We start from the raw sequence: 6,405 nt of genomic DNA on the forward strand, positions 1-6,405 counted from the left end.
CGCTTCGCGGCAAGTCGTCGCGCCGTGCTCTCCGCATCAACCGCGTACGCAGCGAACCGCAAACGTCGGGCGCAGCCTCCTCACCTCCCTGCGCTTTGCGCGCGAACGTTCCCTGTTCGCGCGGCAAAGCCTGGAGGAGGCACGGCCCCGCAGCGTGTTCGAGCGCCCGGTCTACGGGACACCCTGCTTACTTCGAGGGCAACAAGCGACACGCAAGGCTGCGATCTCGCGCACTTTGCGCACGGCTGGAGAAGCTTTGCTGGCCGGCTTTCGCTCCTCGTGTTTACCGTGCGTTAAAGTTGCGCGTCCGTGGCTCTCGCAGCTCTTGCGCGCCCGGTCGCAGAGAGGAGTACGCAACCTCGACCGCACTTTCCCTGCAGGCTTCCTTCCGACTCGAAGTCCTGCGGCGGTCTCAACGAGGTGCCACATCCTCAATGCAGTCGGTCGCCCCCGTTTCGGTTGGGCTCTGGCACGACGGTCGCCACCGTCTCGCCCTTGAGTGGCCGCTGTTGGCGCTCGCTGTGAGGTGTTCAGCGTGCTGTCCGTGTTGCCGACGCGGTCAAAACGAGTCGACGGCTCACGTTCCCTTGTGCGCCGAAGGCTCTCTTGATATGTGATCCGACCCTCAGACAGACGAAGCCAAGGGAAGACCCAAGGCCGCAATGTGCGTTCAAAGAATCAGTGCTCAGTGTGTCCTGCAATTCACACCAAGTCTCGCAGCTGGCTGCGTTCTTCATCGACCCGAGAACCGAGTGATCCACCGCTTAGAGTCGTGAAAAAGTGTTTGTTCAATTCCGTACAGTCAAAACCAAACGTTTCTGGCACTCGGCCAAACAGTGGCCAAGAAGGGCGCTTTTCAGCGCACGCTTGGACTCCAAAACTCTGCCGCGCCTTTTTCGGCTGCCGCAAATCGAGCAAACGGTGTGTTTCGGACGGCGTTTCGCTTTCGCTACTTGCGAGTGCTTTCGTGGTCCACCCCTCTATAAATACTCGGGAGGCGTCGAAGCCGGTTCTCCAAGCCGGACCCGTAGGTATCGTTGTGTGCTCGCTCTCATTGGCCCGCCTAACCAGAAAATGCCTGCGGTACACCCATTTGGATAAGAGTGCACGCAGATGCGGGCCTCGACGGCTACACATTTCCTCGGGCGGCCGCCTCCCGGCCTCCGTGGAGCGCGGGATGCACGGTCCCATCGACAAGCCTCTCCCGTTTTTACCGTGGCGTCGCGGTTCACCACGGCAGGCGGGTCGGTCTCCTCCGCATAAAAAGGGGGACCCCCGCTTTTTGTTCCACGAAATCGCACAAGCTTTTTTCGCATCCACGGTTTGCCACCGCACACCAAAATGCCGATCCGGCTGCCTACTTTAGCCAACAGGTGGAGCCAGGCGCGCCGTACTTGCGCGGCACTTCCCACGTCCACCGAAGTCGGTGCCAAGGACCACTTTCGGCGCCGGAGCCGCGTACGAGCCTACTCGAGGCGGAAGAACGAAGCCAGCAAGGGCCTGGCCGCAAGTGCGTTCAATTGTCGGGACGTCCAAGTCCCTCGTTCTTCCGTGCTTCCTCTTTCGGCAAGTCGTTGCGGCACCTTCCCAAAGCGCGCAGACCCGCTAATCGCGACGAGCGCGACGTGGCCGTGCCGCCTTTCCCTCGGCAGCAAGCAAAACGCCTGGCAACGTCGACGCTCCCCTAACCGCGATCTCGCACCGTGTTTCGTGTGGCGAATTCAAAAGCCGGCCGGCGCTGCTGCAACCATTACGGTCGGTACGCATACGCCGCGGAGGGCGGGACGGTCATCGGAGCGTGCGGTTCCTCCATCGAGTACTGCGCACCTCGGCCGTCGCATCGCCGTGCCATGACCGGCCGCGCGTCAACGCGAACCGGTGCCAGCGAGATCCCTCGCCTGCAAGAACCGACCGGCAGCCTCCGTCACCCGAGGACGCGGAGGCGCTTGCCGCGGACGGCGGGACGGTATGCACTGGTGCACAGCGGACCCGTCACATCGCCAGTTCCTTGACCGACCGCCGACGCTTGTGCCGTTCCTCTCGTACTTGGCAGTCGCCGCGCGATTGTCGGGTCTCGTTCTTGCACGCTCGAACGGTCGGGAGGGCACTCGGCTGGCGTTTCGGGAACGCGCAGCCTCGCCTTCTACCGACGTAACCACGACTCGCCGTTCGCGCTCCGCCGCTCCTGTTTACAGTACTAGGCGGTCCCGCAGCGGTCGGGTCGCGCATTTCGAGCGCTTCGAGCCACGGTGCAGTGGCGGGTCGAAAGCCGACCTATGAGTGCGTTGCGCCGTTTGTACCCGCGTCCGCCACCTGGCCGACCGTCCAAGGTCGCGGTGTTGGCGTCCGCTGGGCGCAACAATTTGTCACGGGGTGCCGCTCCACATTCAGGCAGCCCCGTGGGGAAAAGCCGACCCCGCGTCCAAACGGGGTCAGCGGCAGAAAGTGTCGGGCGCAGACGCAGCTGAGGCGCTCACCCTTCACAATCCGTTAATGATCCTTCCGCAGGTTCACCTACGGAAACCTTGTTACGACTTTTACTTCCTCTAAATGATCAAGTTTGGTCATCTTTCCAACAGACCGGCGCAACCGAAAGGCCGCGCCGGACATCGGTCCGAAGACCTCACTAAATCATTCAATCGGTAGTAGCGACGGGCGGTGTGTACAAAGGGCAGGGACGTAATCAACGCGAGCTTATGACTCGCGCTTACTGGGAATTCCTCGTTCAAGGGGAACAATTGCAAGCCCCTATCCCAATCACGAAAGAAGTTCCACGGGTTACCCAGTCTTTTCAGACAGGGATAAAGACACGCTGCTTCCTTCAGTGTAGCGCGCGTGCGGCCCCGGACATCTAAGGGCATCACAGACCTGTTATTGCTCTGTTTCGTGCGGCTAGGAGCCGCTTGTCCCTCTAAGAAGGTTGTAAGGTGCTGGGAACCCCGCACCTATTTAATAGGCTAGAGTCTCGTTCGTTATCGGAATTAACCAGACAAATCGCTCCACCAACTAAGAACGGCCATGCACCACCATCCACCGAATCAAGAAAGAGCTCTCAATCTGTCAATCCTCCCAGTGTCCGGGCCGGGTAAGTTTTCCCGTGTTGAGTCAAATTAAGCCGCAGGCTCCACTCCTGGTGGTGCCCTTCCGTCAATTCCTTTAAGTTTCAGCTTTGCAACCATACTTCCCCCGGAACCCAAATACTTTGGTTTCCCGGAAGCTGCCCGCCGAGTCATTTGAGTAACTCAGGCGGATCGCTGGTTGGCATCGTTTATGGTCAGAACTAGGGCGGTATCTGATCGCCTTCGAACCTCTGACTTTCGTTCTTGATCAATGAAAACATTCTTGGCAAATGCTTTCGCAGTAGTTCGTCTTGCGACGGTCCAAGAATTTCACCTCTAGCGCCGCAATACGAATGCCCCCGTCCGTCCCTCTTAATCATTACCTCGTATTCCAAAAACCAACAGAACAGAAACGAGGTCTTGTTCTATTATTCCATGCAAGTTTATTCAGGCGACTCGCCTGCGTTGAGCACTCTAATTTTTTCAAAGTAAAAGCACCGGCCATCTCGAGGCACACAATGAAGTGCACCAAGAAAGAACCGGCATGATGTTCAGTCCGAGCCGTCGCATCGGGTAGATGCACTACTCGTCTGGAACTGAGATCCAACTACGAGCTTTTTAACCGCAGCAGCTTTAGTATACGCTATTGGAGCTGGAATTACCGCGGCTGCTGGCACCAGACTTGCCCTCCAATTGATCCTCGTTAAAGGATTTAGAGTGTACTCATTTCAATTACGGGGCCTCAAAAGAGTCCCGTATTGTTATTTTTCGTCACTACCTCCCCGTGCCGGGAGTGGGTAATTTGCGCGCCTGCTGCCTTCCTTGGATGTGGTAGCCGTTTCTCAGGCTCCCTCTCCGGAATCGAACCCTGATTCTCCGTTACCCGTAACAACCATGGTAAGCAAGTAACCTACCATCGAAAGTTGATAAGGCAGACACTTGAAAGAAACGTCGCCGGCTCGTGGCCATGCGATCAGCACAAAGTTATCCAGAGTCACCACACAATACGGGCCGAAACCCGATCGATCTTGGTCTAATAAAAGCACCCGTTACCCAAAGGGCTCCAGGCTCACTGCATGTATTAGCTCTAGAATTGCCACAGTTATCCAAGTAGGAAGAAACGATCTAAGGAACCATAACTGATTTAATGAGCCATTCGCGGTTTCGCCTTATTTCGGCATGTACTTAGACATGCATGGCTTAATCTTTGAGACAAGCATATGATTACTGGCAGGATCAACCAGGTAATCGTTCGACTGCGCGTCCGTCCTCGCCTTCGGCGGGCCGGACGCAGTCTGTGTGCGGCGGAGGCCACCTTCAGGCGCCCCAACACGCTTATTTTGCACTCCGAGATGACGGCGTTCGAGCTCGCTACGGCACAACCTTCCCGAAAGACGAGTGGGAGCCGTGCGGCAAGAAGCACGTTCATGCTCGCTCTTTTTCGTTGCATCGACTCGGTCGCGCCGTGCGGGTTGCCCAAGCCCGCTGCACTGTCGGTGGACCGGCCGGAACTAGCAACGGAGCCGAGACTGCAAAGCCGCCAGACGACGGGTCACGCCCGCGTCTTCGGCGCTTTCGCATCTGAATCGCCCGAGGACGACACGGAACACACCTCGATATCGTGGTAAAACGGCACCGTCCGACAACCAGCCCCTAACGCATCAAGCGGATGAGGCTGCAGACGACTGCCGTGGATTCCCCTGGAGCAGACCCGAGGACACGCTTGACGAGGCCGAAGCCCGCCGCATATCAGACACCCGGTCGCTTTCGCGTACGCCGCTCACGAGAACCCCCACATAATAGCAGCGATAAGTACCCAGACCTCCTTGGGCACTAATACGAGCGTACTCGAGAAAATTTCACCGCGGGTGTGCCCCGAAACGTGTGGCACGTTGAGCGTGCCACAAGTCTACGTCGCTCTCAAACCCGCCGAGGTCGTAGAATTTGCGACCCTACTCACGAAATTCCCACCGAGGATACGGCCGCAAACGTACCGCACCTTGGGTAGGCCACGAGTTTGTGCAACACTACGCTGACGGCACAGCACCGAGGTCGTGCGCGCACGCACGGGAAAATTCCGCCGCGGTTTCTGCCGAAAACGTGAGGCACCACGACTCTCTGCAAGTTCGCGTCGACTGCGAAAGACCGAAGTCGTGAACGACGTGTCCGCTACTCGCCGCCGACACGCTGGACACCAAACGTACAACGACTCGACGGCGTCGTAGAGGCCCACGACGCGGTTTTCCTTAACGACGTCTCGGCGTGGCACCGACAGGTTAGAACGGCCGACCAACGTTCCCTGTCCGCCGTTCGGCTCAGTCGAAGGGCTCGGCGACTTCGGCAACGCTGCGAAGCCGCACGGTGACGCACGCCATGTCCCCATTTTTTTTTTTTTCTTTCTGCGTCTGCCGGGGTGCCCCTATAATAGCAGCGATAAGCACCCAGACCGCCGTGGGTCGCTCGCCCCGGCTGACGTGGTTTTTCGTACTCCTGCGGCGGTCGCCGTCAAGCACGTCCAAATACGCTACTTTCGTGAGCGCATTCACGCTCTTTCGCTTCGCCGGAGTGCCAGCACTCACTCTGCCAAAAACGGCGAACATCCGAGCGGCGGTTCCCACTTTTGCGTCGGCGTCGCAAACCCCGCCCCGGCAGACGAGGTTTGCCGTACTCGTGCGACGGTGGCCGGCGGGCACGTCGAAAGACGCCGATATCGTGCGCGAATTGGCGCACCTTGGCTTCACCGGAGTGCCGCCACTGACTCCTCCAAAAACGGCGAAGATCCGAGCGGCGCTTCCCACTTTCGCATCGGCGTCCCGAACTCCGCCCCGGCTGACGCGGTTTACCGTACTCGTGCGACGGTCGCCGGCGAGCACGTGGAAAGACGCCGATATCGTGCCCGAATCGGCTCCGTTCGGCTTCGCCGGAGTGCCAGCACTGGCTCGGCGAAAGACGACGAACATCCGAGCGACGGTTCTCACTATTGCGTACGCGTCGCAAACCCCGCCCCGGCAGACGCACTTTGCCGTACTCGTGCGACGGTCGCCGGCGAGCACGTAGAAAGACGCCGATATCGTGCCGGAATCGGCCCCGTTTGGCTTCGCCGGAGTGCCAGCACTCACTCGGCCACAAACGGCGAACATCCGAGCGGCGGTTCCCACTTAGCCGTCGGCGTCCCGAACTCCGCCCCGGCAGACGCGGTTGCCGAGCTCGTGCGACTAGCGACCGCGAAGCCGTCTCGCGACGCCGCTTTCGTGCGCGGCTCCCACTGCGACCTGGGTCACCCGAGGTCGACGAGCAAGAAAGAATGTCGAAAAAAAATTTTTTTTTTTTTTGCGTCTGCCGGGGT

General features: G+C 59.1%; 2 non-coding genes across 2 annotated transcripts; both read right to left on the bottom strand.

Moving 5' to 3' along the window:
- Positions 1-619: 619 nt before the first annotated feature.
- On the bottom strand, positions 620-772 carry LOC142791988 (5.8S ribosomal RNA). The gene has a single exon (XR_012890565.1). It is a non-coding gene; the product is annotated as a 5.8S ribosomal RNA (ribosomal RNA).
- A 1,719-nt stretch (positions 773-2,491) lies between these two features.
- On the bottom strand, positions 2,492-4,306 carry LOC142791969 (small subunit ribosomal RNA). The gene has a single exon (XR_012890548.1). It is a non-coding gene; the product is annotated as a small subunit ribosomal RNA (ribosomal RNA).
- Positions 4,307-6,405: the final 2,099 nt, after the last annotated feature.

This window comes from Rhipicephalus microplus, unplaced genomic scaffold, assembly GCF_043290135.1.
Source record: "Rhipicephalus microplus isolate Deutch F79 unplaced genomic scaffold, USDA_Rmic scaffold_200, whole genome shotgun sequence".
In the NCBI taxonomy this organism is placed as follows: domain Eukaryota; kingdom Metazoa; phylum Arthropoda; class Arachnida; order Ixodida; family Ixodidae; genus Rhipicephalus; species Rhipicephalus microplus.